Genomic DNA, 21,516 nt, shown 5'->3' with positions numbered 1-21,516 from the left:
CCAGGCAACAGGACCAAGCAGAACTTTCCCCCAATCTTAGGAGGCTGGGAAAACAAGAAATTGTAGTTTAGAGCTACTAAAGCAGTGAGAACTTGAGGTGCCAAATTTCTGGAGAGAAGGGAAACAGAATCTGAATTTGGATATATTAAAAAAGGGTGAAAGTTGAAACAATCTGAACAATAAGTAAAATAGTACTGCATAACCCGAAGTATAAAATCCCTGAGTTCACATGATGTAAACAAGAAACTAGGGAGAAGGGGAAAATCTCCCGTGCAGAATTCCTCCATATATTAATACTTTGTGCAGACACTGCCTCATGGAGATGGGGCATAACTCCCAGGTGATCAAGGTTAATATCAACAGTGGTCAGTTGCACCCTGATTTGATATGAGGAGAATGGCACTCTTCCCTATGCAGTCTCCTGACCAAAAGCCCATAAGCCCTGTCTAACCAGGAGAAAAATATCAAACCTAAATTGAACAATAGTCTATAAAACACCTGATCGGTACTCCTCAACTGTCAAGGTCATCAAAAACAAGTAAGTCTAAGAAGCTACCATAATCTAAAAGCACCTAAAGAGATACAAAGATTAAATTTAATGTGGTATCTTAAATGGAATCCTGGGACAGAAAAAGGACATTAAGTAAAAACTAAGAAAATTTGAATGAAGTATGGACTGTGGTTAATAATAATGTATTGATACTGTTTCATTACTTGCTACAAATGTACCATGTGAATGTAAGATGTTAGCAACAGGGCAAAGTCAGTGCAGGATATATGGGCACTCTCCTTACTATCTTTTCAAGTTCTCTGTAAATCTAAAACTATTCTAAAGTAAAAAATATGCTTAAAAAAAGAAAGTTGGTGTAGTTATATTACTATTTAGACAAAGTAGGCTTTAGGAAAAGAGGCATTATTAAAGGAAAAAAGAAAAAAATCATGATAAAAAAGGGCAAGCTGCTAGGAATAAATTGTAAATTTAAATTCTAAGTGTATATGTACTTAGTTATATACTCTCAAACTTTGTAAGGGGAGAAAAAAAACCGAATTGCAAAAAGACAAATCTGAAATCACAGTGGGATACTTTTTAACACACTTCTCTCAGTAAATGATTTATAACAAGCAGACAAAAATCAGAATGGAATTAGAAGGTCTGAACACCACAGTTACCAAAAATTTCCTCATTAACAGAGAAGAACTACCGCACTGCGGAACTACACACAAGTGCACATAGAAAACTTTGTCAAAATTAATCATATGGTACACAAGTCCAAAACAAGTCTAAACAAATTTCAAAATGTTAAAATCACAAAGAATATGTTTCTGACTACAGTGTAATAATGCTAGAAATAAATATCAAAAATATAATTAGAAAACATGCAGACGTTTGGAAATTAACCACTTCAAAATAACCCACAGATACAACATAATAGAACACAAAAGAACATAAATACAAAAATTAAAAACATTTTGTACTGGTTAATAATGGAAATACAACATGTCAAAAAATAGTGTTACACACTCATATTCATAGCTGAACTATTCACAATATCCAAAAGGGAAACAACCCAAACGTCCATCGATGGATAAATGGATAAAGAAAATGTGTCATATCCTTACAACGGAATATTATTCAGCCTTAAAAAGGAAGGAAATTCTAACCCAAGCTACAATATGGATGAACTTTGAGGACATCATGCTAAGTGAGATAAGTTAATCACAAAAGAACAAATACTGTACAATTCCACTCATATGGGGCATCTAAAGTAGTTAAATTCATAGAAACAGAAAGAATGGTGGTTGCTGGTGGCTGGGAGTAAGGGGGAAAAGGGGAGCTATTTTTTAATGGGTATAGAGTTTCAGGTTTGCAAGATGAAAAAGTCCTAGAGATAAGTTTCCCAACATGTGAAGACAGTTTATACTGTTCAACTGCACACTTAAAAATGGTTAAGATGGTAAATTTTAATGTTATGTGCTTTTTACCACAATTTTTTTTTAAAGTAGATTACTGTTAAAGCAGGCTTACAAGGAAATTTACAACCTTAAATTCCTTTACTAGCAAACAAGAAATGCTGGAAAAATAAATAATCTAGATATCCATTTACTCCCAAGTATTTTGAAAAGAACAGCAAATTAAACCCAAATAAAGATAAAGGAAGGAAATAAGAAATATAAGGGCAGGAAAAAAAAAAACAGAAAACAAATGTACAGTAGAGAAAACTCAACAAACCCAATTGTTGATCATTGAGTGGGGGGATTAAATATGTAAATCACTAGCAAGACTGATAACAGGTGATGGGACTTTCCTGGTGGTCCAGTGGTTAAGAATCCAGCTTCTGGGGCTTCCCTGGTGGCACAGTGGTTAAGAATCCGCCTGCCAATGCAGGAGACATGGGTTCGAGCCCTGGTCCGGGAAGATCCCACACGCCGCAGAGCAACTAAGCCCGTGCACCTCTACTGAGCCTGCACTCTAGAGCTCGCGTGCCACAACTACTAAGCCCGCCTGCCACAACTACTGAAGCCCATGCGTCTAGAGTCCATGCTCCGCAACAAGAGAAGCCACTGCAATGAGAAGCCCGTGCACCGCAACAAAGAGTAGCCCTCGCTCGCCACAACCAGAGAAAGCCCACGCACAGCAACAAAGACCCAAAGCAGCCAAAAATAAAAGTAAAAAATAAGTTAAAAAAAAAAAAAAGAATACGCTTTCCAATGCAGGGGACATGGGTTCAATCCCTGGTCAGGGAACTAAGATCGCACATGTCGCGGGGCAACTAAGCCTGCATGCCACAACTACTGAGCCCGTGCACCACAACTAGAGAGAGGAGCCCACGCGCTTCAACAAAGAGCCCGAATGCTGCAATGAAGATGCCACGTGCCGCAACTAAGACCTGACAGAGCCAAAAATCAAATAAATAAATAAATACTGATAAAAGGTGAGGGAGAGGGAAAATACACAGATTACAGTATCAGAAATGAAAAGGTGGATATCACTTGTAAAATATAATAATGGATATTATGAACAACTTAACACTAATAATTGTGACAATTTTTACAAAATGAACAAATTACTGAAACACAAGTTAGCAAAACTGACACTAGAAGAAAGAAAATGTCCAAGTTGTCATGTATCTACTAAAGAAATTGAATCTGTAATTTAAAATTCTCTTTCCTCTTCTCAAATAACTTCAGACCCCGATGGCTTCCCAATTGAATTCTTCCAAATACAGAAGCAAAACCAAAAATGAAAACAAACAGCAACAACAAAACACCAGTGTTACCCAAAATCTTCCAGGAAACATAAAACGAGGACACTTTAAATGGCCACCAAGTACCTTGATACCAAAACCTGACCTTGAAATATGGTCAGGTTTTATATGAAAATAAAATTAAAGCCAGATCACTCTTAAACACAGTTGCAAAGAAGCTATAAAAAATTATCAAATCAAACAAGTTATATATAAAAATTAAATCAGGGGCTTCCCTGGTGGCACAGTGGTTGAGAGTCTGCCTGCTAATGCAGGGGACACGGGTTCAAGCCCTGGTCTGGGAGGATCCCACATGCCGCGGAGCGACTGGGCCCATGGGCCATGATTACTGAGCCTGCGCGTCTGGAGCCTGTGCTCCGCAACAAGAGAGGCCGCGATGGTGAGAGGCCTGCGCACCGCGATGAAGAGTGGCCCCCGCTTGCCATAGCTGGAGAAAGCCCTCGCACGGAAACGAAGACCCAACACAGCCATAAATAAATAAAAATAAATAAATTTAAAAAAAAAAAAATTAAATCATATGACAATTCAGTTGAATTTAGTCCAGAATGCAAGGATGGTTTAACATTAAAAAAATCCATCATATAACTGAACATATTAATGAAACAAAAGGAAAATATTCTATGATTATTTAATGAGATGCAGAAAAAGTATCTGATAAATTCAATACCCACTCATGATAAAAACTTGCAGCAAACTAAAAATAAAAGGGAACGTTCTGACTCATATAGAGTATTCACCAAAAAACTGACAGCAATTAGCATAACTTAAAGTAAGATACTGAAAGATCTGCCCCTAAGTGGGGAATCACTGAAGTGGGGTTTGCAATCAGTGCAAAGAGGGAAAAAAACACTCTCGTTATTCATAGTCAACATGATTATGCATCTGAAAAATGTAAAAGAACCTGAAAATTAATTATTAGAATAACTGAATTTAACCAAGTTGCTGGATCCAAAGAAAATATATAAGAAACAATCATGTTTATACACACCCATGAAAAGCAATTACAACAGAAAAAAAAATATTTAAATACCACTTATAATAGCAACAACAGGAAATACCAAAACAATACCCAAAATACCCTGGAAGAAATCTAACAAAAGATGTATATTCAAAACTACAAAATGTATCAAGAGAAATTAAAATAGACCAAAAGAGAGGGAAATTACATGTTCATGTATGGGAAGACCTAATATTATAAAGTATCACCTCCCTCTTAATAGATCTATGATTCAAAGGACTCACATCTCAGCAGGGTTCTATGTGCAAATGTCTATATGGAAATTGACAGAAAGATTCCAAATTTTATACGGAAATGCAAAGAACCAAACAAAGCAGGAGAATCTTGAATAACAAAACTGAAGAACTTAAAATCAGCAGAAGTAGCACGTATTATAAAAGCACAGTAATTAAAGTATTGTGGTATTGGTACCAGGACAGACAAACAGTGGAATTGAATAGAAACTCACATACATACAGTAATTTCATTTACAAAAAAGTGACACTTAAGTGTGCTGTGATCATGCCATGGAGGGTGGAATCTATCTCCCCACCTAAAATTGGTTCAGATGTTGAGACTGTTGACACCACACACATATCAACATATGAACTAAAAACAGAGTTACCATATGATCCTGCAATCCCATTCCAGGGCACATATCCAGAGAATACTCAAATTTGACAAGATACATGCACCCCAATGTTCATGGCAGCATTATTTACAATAGCCAAGATATGGAAGCAACCTAAATGTCCACTGACAGATGAATGGATAAAGAAGATGTGAGATATATATATTCTATTCTATTCTATATTATATTATATATATTATAGAATATTACTCAACCATGAAAAAGAATGAAATAATGCCACTTGTAGCAACATGGATAGACACAGAGATTTTCATACTAAGTGAAGCAAGTCAGACAGAAAAAGACAAATAAGATATGATGTCACTTATATGTGGAATCTCAAAAAAAAGATACAAATGATACAAAACAGACTCACAGACATAGAAAACAAACATATTGTTACCAAAGAGGAAACAGGGCCAGGGGATAAATTAGGAATTTGGGATTAACATATACACACTGCTATATATAAAACAGATAACCAACAAGGACCTACTGTATAGCACAGGGAACTATACTCAATATTTTGTAATAACCTATAAGGGAAAAGAATCTGAAAAAGAATATATATATAAAACTGAATCACTGTGCTGTACACCTGAAACTAACATGACACTGTAAATCAACTATACTTCAATTTTTTTAAAAAATAAGGTATGAAGAGATTAATTACTTACATACTGGTCTTTCTGGGGAGAACATGGCAGGAACAAAAGCCTGTCCAAAAATGGCGTGAGTGGCTTGAGAGAAAGTGGGATTGAGTGCCCTGGTGGTTAGGGAGTAAGGCCACGGAAGAGTTTTGCGCACAGGGGCTGAGGCTTCTGTGGTTTGAACCTCCCACCAGCAGCACACAAGGTTGTGGGCAAGCTTTGTTATCAGCTTGCCCAGATGTAGGGCAGAAGGAAAGGGAGGAGATGGGGTTTGAAAGCTGTCAGTAGTCAAACACCAGAAATGGAATCAGACCTTTATTAGAGAGAGCAGTGCGGTAATTAATGGTGCCAGGTCAACCGGATACCCATTAGGAGAAAAATGAATCTGGACATCTACCTCACACCATACATAAAAAATGGACTCCAGGTGGATTGTAGATCTAAAAGTGAAAGTTTAAACAATAAAGCTTCTAGAAACTAACATAGGAGAATGTCTTCATGTTTTGGGGGTACAAATAGATTCCATAAACAGAGCACAAAAAGCAATTATCTTAAAGGAAAAGATTCATAAGCTACTCCTCTTTATCAAAAGATACCTCTGAAGGTGAGAAACAGTGTGAGAAAACATTCGCATTTCATACATACATCCAACAAAGTTCTCAAGTATCGAATACATAAAGAATCCTACACAGCACAAAGATAAAGAAAACCCAACAGGAAAACGAGCAAAAGACAGGAGCTTCGCAAAAGAAGACAATAAAGAACAATAAAAATCCAAAAGAACAATAAAAATATTCAAAAAAGGGTACTGAAATTAGTCTTCAGTCAAATGCAAATGAAAACCAAAGAATCCCACTCTACATCCACCAGAATTAAAATTAAAATGACTGACAACCCAGTGATTAGCAAGGATGTGGAACAAATGAAACTCTTAGCCTTGCTGGTGTGAGTGTATTTGTTCCAACCACTTGGGAAATCTGATTGGTAGTTCTCACTAAAATATAAACATGACCCATATCCTATGATCCAACAATTCCATCCCTGGTAGATACACAATAGAAATGCAACCAGATGCACACCAAACGTATAAGAATGTTCTCAGCAACAACGATGACCCAAAACTGGGAAAGATCGAAATGTCCTGCAAAAGCAGAATGGATAAATTTTTATATATTTATACAATGTAAAACTATCTGACAGTGACAATCAAGGAACTACTGCACATGCAACAACTCTGAATGACTGTCGTTGAGTGAAAGAAGCTACCACAAAAGAGCACATGTGGTAGAAATTCATTTATGAAAACTCCAAAAGTTAGCAAAAATATTTGGTGATAGGATTCAGTTCCCTTTGGGTATTGAAGGTTGTGGCTGGGAGGGGACACTGGGGTGGGGGCAGTTCTTGAGTTCTGGTGATGCTTTACCTCTTTGTCTGGGTGGTAGTTACACAGATGTGTTCAGTTTGAGAAAATTCATGGCAATAAACACTTAGAATGTTTGTACTTTTCTGTCTGTTATATTTCAACTAAAGAGCTTATTTTTAAAAAAATGTTCTATATAAAAAAACAGATAAACCACAAGGACCTACTGTATAGCACAGGGAACTACAGTCGATATCTTGTAATAACCTATAATAAAAAAGAATATGAAAAAGAATACATATATATTTATATATGGCTGAATCACTTTGCTGTACACCTGAAACTAACACAACACTGTAAATCAACTATATTTCAATAAATAAATTTAAAAAATAAAAAAATAAAAACATGTTCTGAAGGGCAGAAAACTAGCCTCCAGTATGACAGACACTAGGGAACAATCTCTTCACAGAAACTGTACCATATTGTAATACAGCTTTTTTTGTCCTTAAATTGCAAATGGAATAAAATCTACTAGTGCCTACTTTTTAAAATATGTTATGGCCTATAACATGCACACTACGCAATTCAAAACAAACGCTTTAAAAACGTGCATCTCCAAAGCCTCCCCCTCCCCACTTTCAGTCATTTCTGTTAATAAGTCCAGTTGGTCGTTACAGGGTGTGGACTGTCATAGTGAAGGAGGGGACACAATCGGGATGAGACTAGAGAAGGCACCATATTATGGGCAGGGGCAGGTCTTTCAAGGTTTTTCTTCAGATTCCACCTGGGGCTCTGCCTGCTTCCCTAACTTCTGTGGGTCAGGCTTCCCAGTGCCTGTTCTAGAGCCCCTGGTGCACTGCGGGGCAAAGGGCACTTGGGGAGGGTCCCCAGGCTGGGTCACTTTAGGTAGCCCAGCACCTGGGAGGAGGATCAGCCAGCTTTCCCAGCACACGCACGCACACGCATACACAGAGACATACACACAGAGACATACACAACACACATACGCACATACATACACATGCACAGAGACATACATACACACACGCGCATACACACATACACACAGAGACATACACACATACATATACACACACGCATACACACGAATACACACAGAGACATACACACACATACACACAAAAACACACACATACACACGAATACACACAGAGACACACACATACACACACATACACACAAATACATACACACACATACACATACAGATGAATACGCACAAATACACACACACACATACACATACAGATGAATACACACAAAGACATACACACATACACAAACACACTGCATCCTGGTCAAACCACCCTAGAGAGCAGCCTCCCACCTGGGCGAGACTGGAAGAAGGGCAGAGACAGTGACAATGACATTTGGGGGAAATAAACAGGAGAGCCTGGAAACCAGTCCCAGAATGGTGGGAAGGCGGAAACTCAGAGCGTGGAGAATAACCCTAGGGAGAACCTATATGTGCTGAGTGTCTCCTGGGCTGGCCTCATAGTTACAGTCAGAGTTTACCAGATAGGTGCTGTGTTCTATCTCTCTTTTGTTTTTTAATTGTGGTCAAATAAACACTACATAAAACTTACCATCTAGACCATTGTTACGCATATACTTCATTAAGTACATTCACACTGCTATGCTACCATCACCGCCATCCATCCCCCATCTTGCAAAACTGAACCCTGTACTCCTTAAGTACTTCCCATTGCCCCCACCCCAAGTCCTTTATTGGATGAGAGAACAAAAAGGCTTCACGTCACAAAGCAACTTTCCATCAAAGCAGGGCTGGGCCTCAGGGGCTCTCTGGGTGTCCTCCTGCCTTGGAGGAGTAACCATGACCTTGGGCAACCACAGCCGCAGGAGAGGGGATGCCTCCGGGTCCACCGGGGAGGCACGATGCATGCTCCCCTCACTACGCTGTGCCCGGCAGAGCCCAGCTCAGCTCTGCGTGTCTAAGACCTCATGTCCATGAGCCTGTCTTCCTCTCTGGAAAGCAGGAATCAGGACATCTACCTTCACAGTTGAAGGAGCTCTGATTCAGCCTGCTTCTACGGCTGTCTGGCACAGGGCACAAGAGGGATGCGATTGCTGCCTCTGGATCAGCTGGGGCGGGGGGGGGAGGAATGAGCTGGCAGAGAGAAGGGAAATCACAGGCAAAGGGGGCCTGCCTCCCAGGCTGCCCTGTGCCCACACAGGACCTCATGGAGGAACAGAGGCCAGCGGGGCTTCCAGAGCCCGACAGAGTCCTTGCAATGAACGTGGGCACAGCCAGTAGGCTGTAAACTCCAGCATGGCTTTCATACCCCCTCCACCCCGCCCCCAGAGGCTTGAGGGAAGGGGAGGAAGTTAGGATTTATCTCTAAGCTAATCGGTCCCCAAAGCTGATGGATTTTTCTGATGTGAAATCTCACGGCATCACAGGAGAGAGTTAATTTTCTTTGGCAACTGCCAGGTCTCAGCCTGGAACAGCTCCCCAGCTCTCCCACCACGCTTTGGGCTGCAGGACCCAAAGCAGGGCTGGCAAGACAGGGTAGCGACAAGAAAACCAGACAAACGTCCCAGGGAGCACCGCTTTTCCTCAGCCAGGACTTGGGGAAGCCGCCCAGATATGCCAGCACCTTCATGGCTGAAAATAATGTTGGGGGTCGTCCTTGGGGACGACTCTCAGAATCGACCTAAGATGAACCATATCCACTGTCCCAAAGCACAGTGGCCACAACTGGAGATATTCGTTCAAAAGATTAACGCAGGTGCCGGATGTTATTTCCATCACGGGGATTCCTTTCTGCTGTCACAGGCTTAACTCTGCCTCCCAGAGAGAAGAGAGTCACAGCTGGAAATGCCTGCATTCTTCTCCCTCCAGAAAACCAGAAGCTCTCTCCACCAGCACCCAGGTCCCTCTCCCTCCTCGCTGCAACCTCACACCTACCTCTTCTCCCCACATCCCTGACCCACACCCAACATCAATTTTCCATCCTCACCGAAAAATACCTTGTTCCCTCTGTTCACACCCTTTCTCCTCTCCCCCCCTGCTTGGACAGTTTTCATGCAAAAGAAAAAGACTACATACATTTTGTCTTTTAAAATCCTCCTCTGTCTCCCGCCTGCCACCACCCGGCCATGGCCATGGCCACTGAGAGTCCTGAGCCCGCCCCTCCTGGTTTCTGCCCACTTTCAGGCCCCTGCAGCTCCTCACCGAGTCCACTCCCACCCGTGGCCTGACTCCCTGCTTCCACCCACCCCTCAAAAGCGCCTCCATCCCTCCTGAAGCAGGTATCCAACAATTCTTTCCCACCTCAAAGAAGTTCTTCTCTCTCCCGAGTTCCCACCTCCTGCCCCCACCAACCACTCCCTCTCCGGGAGGGACCCTCCCCACACTCTTCCCCCAGGGTCTCCCCTTGGGCCCCTCCTCCACCCCACAGCCTTCAATGCATCATCTCTCCCCAGGGCCACACGAGGCATCGCCAGGGCTCAGGGCTTCACCCCTGCACCCCACTTCCACATTCATCTCTGGCATTGGCCCCCTGGTGAAGCCCTGCCTGAGGTTCTGCATGTCCACCTAAACAGGACAGTCTGGTCCCTGCTGCCTCATCCTCTCGCTCCTCCGTCAGGCCCCCCCACCCCGGTCCTGCCCCGCCTCCCTCCCTCTCTCTCTCCCAGGAAAGCGCACTCACCCTTCGAGATGTGCAGTCAAGACTCACCTCCTCCTGCACAACCGACTACACTGATGGGCCACCTTCCCCCGGGGTCCACTCGTCACCTCCCTTCACACTCAGGGTGCACGGCCGCCAAAGCACTGGACACATCCCCCGGAGGCTGATCACCAAAGCGGAGGTGAGGTGCTCCCTTTCACACCTCCTAGGAGGACCCCACCAGGAGCTGAGTCTCAGATCTGAGCCCTGAGGCCAGGACACGGTTGACGACTTGGCCTTTCTTGTGAATGAGGGTCTCTGCCACAGACGGGCACAGGCAGGAGTGGCAGGGGCACTTCCAAGGGCTAACCTTCACCTTGACAGCCCCCCTGAAGGGCTGGCATGCCACCCCCATTTTTCCCTACAGATGTGTAAACTGACTGAAGGAGATCACGTGACTGGTCCAAGATGAGTCTGCAGTAGCCACAGACTGTATGAAAACACAACTCTTTGCAGGACAATCTGTCACAATGGGGGAGACCCCAGCTGTGTTGCTCAAGGAGACTTAAGGAATGTCTCCATAAACATAAACGTTGTTTATCAGGCAGTCCAAGACCAAGCTAGGGTGTAAGAACTGTTCTGACTTTAAGTAGCATTTCCTGGTGGATCTAGAAGCACCTATGGTAAAAATAAGTTTGGAAAATGATGTGTTAAGTGAACTAAGTGAGTTGCTTTCTTGCAGGACTTGTCAAGGCCTTTAATACGGAACTCTGGGACCCAAGAGGGGGCGGTACACACAGTGTGCCCCAGCCTGACCTGAATGTGGGCTGCTATTTTCGGGACCATCTCCTGGGACTCCACAGAGCACAGTTGGAGAAGACCAATGTACACACTCATGTAATTAATTGGAACTGGATATAATTAACTGGATCTGAATATCATTAATAAAAAATTACATACTGAAATGGCTAACTTCCTTTCATTTAATCACACGAATTATGTTGGGCTCAACAGAGTGGCAGCTCGGAGTGCTATTTTCTTGACACATTTTTCATTTTTTAAAAAAGGTGTTGATGAAATTTTTCTCTCCTAACGTGCAACTTAAAAAAAGAAAAAAAATTGGTGTCAGAGCAGACGTTTCCAAGTACTTGAGAACATACACACAAAGGCTGGAAAGCAAATCGGAAAGGCTGCTCTTTGCTTCCTCCAAGGAAGGAAATGACAGCAGTGGGGAGCTTTTATGTGCTACTCCCTCCCCATCTGTGATGTGGTTCATTCTCACGACCACGCCCCCAGACCATGAGTCCCCACGTGACAGACGAGGAAAATGAGCTTCTGAAAGTGTGAGAAATCAGAGCTACACAGTGATCACAGGTTTCTTGAGCATCGACGATCCATGGTGGACACCGTGAAGGGTCAGAACAAGTGGGTGAACAAGCCCACAAAGAGATCAGTGTTCAGGCAGGAAAGCACAGGGCAGGCTTAAATGTGGCTTAAATGTCCAACCAAGGCTCCTGAAAGGGGAGCCTGTGAGCCCTGTCCATCGAGATGGAGAGAAGCACATAGAAAAGAGAGCCAGAAAGAGCCGAAAACACCACCTGCATGGACGCCGCTGTTGAAGGAACCCAGCCAGACCACTGGGCAAAGCCCGGCTCGCTCAGCTGAGACATGGAAACGACCCATGTCCACCGACAGATGACGGGATAGAGACAATGCAGTCTACACAGACAATGGAACAGGACCCAGCCTTTAAAAAGGAGACCTTACCATTTGCAACAACACGGAGGGATCTGGAAGACATTATGCTAAGTGAAATACATCAGTCAGAGAAGGATGGAGCCTGCATTATGTGGGGCATCTGAAACAGTCAATGGCACAGAGGTAGACAATAAAATGGGGGGGGAGTGGAGGGGGATATAAAGTGTCAAGTTTGCAAGATGAATCATTTCTAGAGAGATGCCACACAACACAGCGCCTAGTTAACAGTAAGGGATGCTATGTTCCTAAAAAAAATTTTTAAGAAGGTAGATCTCATGTGAAGTGTTTTTACTACAAAACAAACAAAAAAACAAAGGGATACAAGGAAACCTTTGGACACAATGGGTATGTTTATTGCCTGGATTGTGGTGATAGTCACACAAGTATATACATCTGTCCAAACTCAGCAAGGTGTATACATGAATCACGTGCAGGTTTTTGGTAGACCAGTTATACCTCGATAAAGCTGGGGGAGAAAAAAGAAGTCCTGAGCACTTCAACGAAGAGAGGAATACAGAACTGCCTGTAAAATGGTCAGCCCAGGAAGTCAGCAATTACAGTGAGTTAGAGGATTATTAGCCAATGCAAAGGAGCAAGATAGCCCTGCCAGAGGGACACAGGAGCAGTGAGGTTGTGTGGAACACACACGTGATGTAAGCAGTTCTTTGCAGGAAACCACCTTTAGCAGGAAGCCCCTTTCCTTGTCACTTTAGCAGAGCTATACTGTCACTAACCTTAAACCAGGCACCCCCAGGCTCTACTCATCTCCGGCCCAAGCACACCTTTCAAACCTTTTGATCACACAATACCTTGCCTAACTTGTCGGTTCTTTCCGTAGATCAAAGACGTAGAAATGAAGAATAAGGAGTTAACAGATGACCAGATCTCTTCCCTGGCTTCCCCATCAGTAATCACGTGAACAAACCGTGTGAACAAGTTGGCATCTAAAGAAAGATCACGAGGACTGACAAGCCTGCACACAGCGGGGAGCGTGACAACTCTGACCCCCCATCTCCATGATTAACTGAGATTACGTCCCCTTTTTTCTCTTTAAAAACTTTCCTGGCCAAGCAGAATCTTCGGAGGTGCTTTCTGGGGGACACTGAGTCCACCATCTCCCCAGATTGCTGGCATTCTGATTAAAGACAACTTTTTTTTTCTACCAACATTTGTGAGTTTGATTTTGTAAGCAGAGAGCAGTAGGACCCCATTCAATTACACTGAGGTGTTCAACAGAACCTCTTCTTTTATCAACTTTTCAAACACAAGAGAAGCAGGGGTAGAGAGCAAGCTCACAAACAGCCATGAACACACTGTTCAGGCTTGGAAACCTTATCACCCCCACCTTCTTCTTCTTCATATTATTGGCCCACTTTTTTCAATTATGTTGTTTTTTTCCTTATTGATCTGAAAGAGTTCTTTATACAGACCGAATACCAATCTCTTACAGAGAATGCATCACAGATATTTATTCCAGCTAGTAGTTTGCTTTAAACTTTAGTGCCCCTTCTCTTAAAGAAGTTGCTAATATTAATGGTCTTTTATGATGTGTCTGTGCATAAGTGTATGTCTTACCTTTTCCTACCTCAAGGGCATACAGAAAATCTCTTCTATGTATTTTAACATCATGTCCTTCATTTACGTCTTGAGTCCTATTGGCATTGACTTGTGTGTATGCTGTGAGGTAAGGATCTCATTTGCTCTTTTCCCATGCGGACAACCGCTGTCCTGCATCCTTTCCCACCTGGTCAATAACACATCTCTGCCATCACCTGGGTTCCCAGACAGGTAAGCATCTTTTACAAGGCTCACTACCCTGTCCACCCATCCAATTCTGTCTCTCCTACTAAGATATCACAAACCTTAACCATCACTTTCCATCAGGAACCTCACTCGCCACTCTTACACCAGCTCCACTTCGTGTTTTCTTTTAATGTCTGGTGACTGGGAATATCTCTGTCTTTCTTAGGATCTTATGTTTTAGGACCATTCTTGGCCAGATTTTACACAGCACTGGCACGTGTTTGTACTTGGGCAAGGGCATGCTGACATCCTAAGAGCCAGCCATTTTCACAAATGAACATCTTCTAACTTCATGTATTTTCTGAGACTTGCCCATGATTTAAACACAGCTTGACGAAGTGGGAGAGTGGCATGGACATATGTACACTACCAAACATGAAGTGGATAGCTGGTGGAAAGCAGCCGCGTAGCAGAGGGAGATCAGCTCGGTGCTTTGTGACCACCTAGAGGGGTGGGATGGGGAGGGTGGGAGGGAGGGAGCTGCAAGAGGGAAGAGATATGGGAACATGTGTATATGTATAACTGATTCACTTTGTTATAAAGTAGAAACTAACACACCATTGTAGAACAATTGTGCTCCAATGAAGATGTTAAAAAAAAAAAAAATTTAGGGCTTCCCTGGTGGCGCAGTGGTTGGAAATCTGCCTGCCAATGCGAGGGACACGGGTTCGAGCCCTGGTCTGGGAAGATCCCACATGCCGCGGAGAGACTGGGCCCGTGAGCCACAGCTACTGAGCCTGCGCGTCTGGAGCCTGTGCTCCGCAACGGGAGAGGCCGCGATGGTGAGGCCCGCGCACCGCGATGAAGAGTGGCCCCCGCTCTCCGCAACTGGAGAAAGCCCTCGCACAGAGACGAAGACCCAATACAGCCATAAACAAATAAATAAATTAATTAAAAAAAAATTTAAGGGTAAGCTGGGACAAAGAGAGTGGCATGGACATATATACACTACCAAATGTAAAACAGATAGCTAGTGGGAAGCAGCCGCACAGCACAGGGAGATCAGCTCGGTGCTTTGTGACCACCTAGAGGGGTGGGATAGGGAGGGTGGGAGGGAGGGAGATGCAGGAGGGAGGAGATATGGGGATATATGTATAACTGATTCACTTTGTTATAGAGCAGAAACTAACACACCATTGTAAAGCAATTATACTCCAATAAAGATGTTAAAAAAAATAAAAATAAACACAGCTTATTAATCTTTCCAACGTTCCTTCAGGATGATCACTGAATTTATATAATTATGAGTCACGCATTTTACAGATCAAGGGCCTGGTGGATAGATATCATAGCAAGAGTGAGGCCTAGAATTTAATTTTCCTGGGGGGAAAAATTAGAACACAACCCCCAAATTCTACTATGAGTGGAAGCATATTCACAAAGTTATCCTGTGGAAGGACAGCAGGCACAGGCTGAGGATTAGTATTCTGAAGTTACAGAATGGTTCCCTTGTGGTAGAAAAATAAATACACCCTGGTCTCTTCTCTCTGAAGATCTCTCCTCGCAGAGATTCATTCTGGCAAAACTGTCAGTTAAAAATATCCATCTCATTGCCACTTTCCTCTCACAGAAGAAATATGCTTTTCTGCAGAGAATCCTGATGAGCATATTCACTTAAATGACGGTCCCGTCACACTGCAGATGGGTGAGTGCAACCGGCAAGAGAGCTCGGCCTCTCGTCATTTGCAGCTGATTTTGATACTCTAATGATATTTCGGGATGCATAAATATTCCACTAGGTCTTTTTTGGGCTCAGAAGAAGGAAATACCTTATACCCTAGAGGCACAAACAGAACTGCCCCATGGTATCCATCAGAATGCAATGACAATTCCAATTTCGTTAAGAAAATCCTCAAGAAGCCAATTTCATGGTGGACAGTCCCTAGAAAGCAGATGGAGTGAGGTGGCTGCTAGACCCCGGGCTCCCAGAAGGCCAGAATTTCACTGTCATTTGTGAGCCTGCTTCCCCATCAGTAACATCTCTGTTAGGGAACCGTTGACCAAAGCCGCCCGCCTTGGCCAGGAACGATGATAACCGCTTGCCTGAGTTGTCTCACAACAGGAGGCGCCGATAAAGAACACGGTGCTGCCACCGAAAACTAACGGGGAGAATTCGGGAGGGGCTGAAAGGAGGGAGGAGACGCCAACCCATAATATGTCCTGACAACCTCCCAGAAACCCTCACGCTGGAATCCATCTTGACTGAGAGATGTGCGCGCCACCAGGAAGGACCCTGAGTCAGAGTGATTGGCCAGAGACAAGCTGGAAACTAACCCCATCACCATAAACCCGAGACTGCGAACCACATGGCAGAGCAGTCCTCCTGGGTTCCCTTACCCCACTGCTCTCCGCCCGGGCGCCCCTTCCCAATAAAGTCTCCTGCTTTGTCAGCACGTGTGTCTCCTCGGACAATTCATTTGCGAGTGTTTGACAAGAGCCCGCTCTTGGGCCCCAGAAGGGATCACCCTTCCGGCAACACCTTCACAAGCTATCCCTGCTGTCAATTATAACAAAAATCTCCTCCCCTTCCAGAATCCCCCAAAATTCTTTAGCATTTTCGCAGCGGAGGGCGGTTGATGCATCTACTCTATTTAAGGCTGAAGTATGTTTACAACTCTAAATGGAAAATCAAACCGGAAGGAAAAGGCTTTGCTGAGAGCACAAAAGTAAATTCACAAGCTTTGAAGACTGACAGCTGAGGAAATGTTCAGAAAAATACTCACTTATTCCTATGCCCAAACCCATTAAAAACCATGCAACTCCTCTGAGGTTTCACCCTCCGCTTCCTTGGAGGGGGGCTGATTGTTCTATGTCCCTTAAATGCCTTGTGACTGTGCCCACTCCCACACTCCCAAAGCTGAGATGGGGGAGGGGGCAGGGCACAACCATTAAAAGAATGACAGAGCCGTGGAGGACATGACATAAACCAGTTAGAACCGACTAGGCCCAAGATGGCAGAAGGTTCGACTTCTGGTGGACCTTGGGCCTCGTTATATGCTCATTGTAATACATTAGCTAAATGACACACCCACAGGTGCCATGAAAGTTCTGAGGCCGAACATAAAAGGCCGAAAAGTGGGTGGTGGTCTGATTCCCAGAAATCACTGCCCCTTCTTTTCCCACTCGTTAGCTATGAAATTACCCAGCCCATAAAAACGAATCACCCCATACTTCAGGGCCTCTCACCTTCTGAGATGAACCACACTGTCTACGGAGTGTGTATCTCGCTAAATAAACCTGCTTTCCCACTTAGTTCTCAGGGCAGAGCCCTCTTGCCTCTCCGCTTGTAGCCTTCACAAGCGTCCTACGTTAATAAATATACTTCTTACCTATCACTTTGCCTCTTGCTGAAGTCTTTCTGCATCGAGACATAAAGAACCTGAGCCTCCTTAAGTCCTGAGACCAGGTGTGCAGTTTCAGCTGGGAAACTGTGGGTTCAAGACCCACCCGAGGTGTGACTGGGTTCAAGTCCCAATCTGAGGCATGAGGTTTCAAAGCCACCATGGAATCCATCTAGGACATTTGGGACAAGAATGCTCCCCAATTTGACGTGAGGGAATTCCTGCCCAAGCACAACACAGTGACTATTAGCACCGCAGATGTAGGGTAGATGCTGGATTAGCAAGTGGAATAAATGAAGCTGCCTTGCTTTACAAAACAATGATCTCGCAGCAGCTCCAAGTAGCAAGGCCTGTGTTCTTCTGCTACCCCAGGGGCAAAACGTTGGCTTTGAACCATTGTCTAGACACTCCAGTATCCCATCTCCACTGGTGGTCGTCATCATCTTCAGAACTGGCACAGAGCTCCCTCGTTGAGGAATGCAGTTTTCCTCTCCTTTGGTTGTCCCAAAGCCACCCTACATACGACACTCTGGACGGCTGCCCAGCGCTGCTCCATCCAACTAGCAAATGCTCCTTCCCACTGTGGATGAAAAATGTTGCCTGCGGTATCAGCAAACAAAGGATGCTGTGGCCATCAAGCCATTGGCCATTACCAGAGCCCCCACTGTGAGCCCTGAGGGAACTTAGGATGAGAAAACGCAGGATACTGGCCCCATGTAGCTGAGGAGCACATCAAAGGAATGATTTCAGTGAGCCCAGACTCTTGCATCTTCTCATACATAGAAAAGCACTAAATTCCTTAACTTGACATATCTGGTTTTCTTTGGTTAAGAGTAATCTTTGGATGTTCCGACCACATGGTTTTGTTGCAAAAACTTCTGTATGTCCTGGCTCCCCCTCCCTTGCCTCTTCAGGGCCGTCACTTAGAGCTACCTTAGATGCTGTGCCTGGGCTTGAAGTCCTCAGAAAGTCCACCAAATGAAACATAATTCTTAACTTTTAGGTTGTGCTTTTTTTTTTCAGTCGACACCATGAATGCATAAGAACCCATGGAATCCACCAGAAGCTGGGACCTGCTCTGGTCATCATGCTCACCATGCCTGGCTCGGCCTCCTCACCCCTAATGACATTCTCTTCTTCAGACATACTCCCACCCGTACACCAGTTTCCCTACTACCCAGACACAGGGGTGTCTTTGGCCCCAGAAGAAGAGGCCAGCACTTTCAGCCCAGAACCCATATCCTACAAACTTCCCCTGTACCAGGTGCTTGGCTGGCACCTGGCCTACAAGCCTGTGCAAATCTGCTCCTACAGGTACTCCAGGGCAAGAGGAAGCCAAGGGCCCATCGTGGGTCAGTGGGATGAGGGCCACAGGACAGCTTCACCCACAAGGCGGCAGAAACTTGGGGCCGCCCCTCATCCCTGATAAGCTTAAGAGGGCTCTTTGTGGGCTTCCCTGGTGGCACAGTGGTTAAGAATCCGCCTGCCAATGCAGGAGACACAGGTTCAAGCCCGGGTCTGGGAAGATCCCACATGCCATGGAGCAACTAAGCCCGTGTGCCACAACTACTGAGCCTGTGCTCTAGAACCCACGAGCCACAACTACTGAGCCTGTGTGCCACAACTACTAAGCCCATGCGCCTAGAGCCCATGCTCCGCAACAAGAAAAGCCACCACAATGAGAAGCCTGCGCACCGCAACAAAGAGTAGCCCCCGCTCGCTGCAACTAGAGAAAAGCCCACGCGCAGCAATGAACACCCAATGCAGCCAAAAATAAATAAATTAATTAATTTTTTTAAAAAAAGAGTGCTCTTTGTAATCAGAGCTAAAGTCTTCTACTCGGCATCCTGGCATTTCAAAATGGTGGACTTCTCGTAGACAGTAATAGAGGAAGGTTTCAAACAGTATGCATTGTTGGTGATGTGTATCTACTTTCAATCTGAACAGGAATCTGGTGGGAGTTACACAAATAAATGATGGAATCCATTGAAAGCAGCACTTTTGCCCCTTTCCTGTTTACCCATTTCTGTCCCCCTCAAACCTTACAAACCTAATTATAGGAATGAGATCACGAAGCAATTGAAACTAACTCCTGACTTAGGCTCTCCTGAATGTGTACCATGCTTTGCCTAACCTGTCGATTCTTTTCCTAGATATAAAGAAGTAAGAATAAAGAATTAAGTAGTTAAAGAATGACTAGCTGGGACCTCCCTTGCAGTCCAGTGGTTAAGACTTCCCCTTCCAATGCAGGGGGTGCAGGTTCCGTCCCTGGTCAGGCAGCTAAGATCCCACATGCCTCACAGCCAAAAAACCAAAACACAAAACAGAAGCAATATTGTAACAAATTCAATAAAGACGTTAAAAATGGTAAACATCAAAAAGATCTTTAAAAAAAAAAGAATAACTAGCCCTCTACCCCCGCAGCAGCCCTGCAGGCAGATCACGTGGGCAAGGCAACATCTGAAGAGTCAGCCAGTCCGCACACAATGCAGAATGATGCAGAACCCAACCTCCTGCCTCGATGATGCACTAAGATTCTTTCCCCCATTTTTCCCTTTAAAGATTGTCCTGGCTGAGCAGAATCTTCGGAGTTGGTCTCTGGACATGAGTCCACCATCTCCTCAGATTGCACCTATCCTTTCTACTGACACTTGCCTCTCGAATGATTGGCTTTTGAGTGGCAAGCAGCCGAACCTGAGTTTGGTAACACCATGAGGACTGTGGTTTACAGAAGCATAGTGTAATGCGGAGGGGATGTGGTGTGTGCACTGGGGAGCCTGGGGGAGGCATCACTTCCAGGCAACTGAGAAATAAAATTCATATTTATGGCAAGACCAGAAAAATCTAAACGAAAAATCTTCTCTGCCCTTTGGCCTCCTCTCTCCCCTCACTGTGCGCTGTGTGTCTGCACTGTGCATCGACCAAACCTCCCCCATCACAGAAATACCTGCTCAAGCATGAAAGGCAACACTCCCCCAGCATCAAGAGGACAAGCCCTTAAAAGATAACACTCTTATTGATCTCGTAAGGGGTCACAATGGCGCTTAGATCTGGATCATATAAACTGTCAATAATAAGTCATTTGATGTGCAGCCCTCCGTCTCAAGAAACTTATATAACTGTGCCTTGACTTCCAACAGACAGAACAGTTCTCAGAGCTTTCTGAGATGCGCTTCCTGGGTTATAATCCTCAAATTTGGCTTGCATAAAATTTTCCATTTCTTTCTTAGAATGACTGATTAATTTTTCGTCGACACAACATAAGTGCCCAGCAGCGGGCCCAGTGCTCATCGGCCCTTGACTGTGAATCAGACCCCAGCTTCAGATGCTCTGTGCTCAGATTAGTACTGATTATACAGACCCAGCTCCCCAGGAGGTAAAGAACTAGGACAGCTGCCCAGCCCCACCCGCAGGGCAGCGTCCCTCCAGTAAAACAACCCCGTTTCACACACGTCAGAAGCAAAACCTCACGCCAGGCAAGGTTACCTCTTATTTCTTACCGAAAACTAGCGGTTTGGTAAGGTCCCGAAAACCCTCCTGATGATGAAATCTTTCTGGAATAAAACAGAAGAAAAGAGAGGAATTTACTTTGGTTTCAGGAATGACACGGGTGTTCCTATAGAGTATAGAAATTTAAATGAGTGAGAGGCTTTGAATACCTGGGAAAGTGAACCGATTATAATGCTAATGAGATGATCAGAAATCACCCCGAAACAAATACTTAAAATGTTTCTTTAGCCATTCATCACATGATTATTGCCTTCACATTGTGTTGGACAAATAAAGCGATGGCTTATGTATCACTCTGGCTGCAGAGACTCTCAGCATTTCAATGAAGCTCCTCAAAGCCCTCATGAATATGTATTTTCCCACAACAAAGCATGACCCCACTAGTTGGCAGAACCGGTATTCTGGGACGCTTTCAGAAGAGGTGGGTGTGCGTGTGGGGACTGCAGGGGGATGAAAAGAGATTAAAGGAGAGAGAGAGGAGGCAGACCACCTCTCGTTTCCTCTGCCCAGGTTCCCAGCCCACCCTTCCTCCTGGGCAGCGCGG

General features: G+C 44.3%; 1 protein-coding gene and 1 long non-coding RNA gene across 8 annotated transcripts in view; both read right to left on the bottom strand.

Moving 5' to 3' along the window:
• LOC309654623 overlaps positions 1-21,516 on the bottom strand; it is a 457,474-nt gene that overhangs the window by 224,851 nt on the left and 211,107 nt on the right. The window lies entirely within an intron of this gene.
• The window catches only part of APBA2 (amyloid beta precursor protein binding family A member 2), a 233,541-nt gene that overhangs the window by 96,094 nt on the left and 115,931 nt on the right, over positions 1-21,516 (bottom strand). For 6 of the 7 annotated variants that reach the window (XM_082448669.1, XM_082448673.1, XM_082448674.1 and 3 more), the window contains one exon: positions 20,963-21,016. The exons of the other annotated variant lie outside the window; for it this stretch is intronic. The gene's annotated coding sequence lies outside the window, so the exon portion shown is untranslated. The remainder of the gene's footprint in view (positions 1-20,962; positions 21,017-21,516) is intronic. 7 annotated transcript variants of the gene reach the window in all.

Source organism: Balaenoptera physalus (assembly GCF_965194825.1).
Source record: "Balaenoptera physalus genome assembly, chromosome: 2".
Lineage (NCBI taxonomy): Eukaryota > Metazoa > Chordata > Mammalia > Artiodactyla > Balaenopteridae > Balaenoptera > Balaenoptera physalus.
Note: the sequence above shows the minus strand (reverse complement) of the source record. Positions and strands in the feature narration are given on the sequence as shown.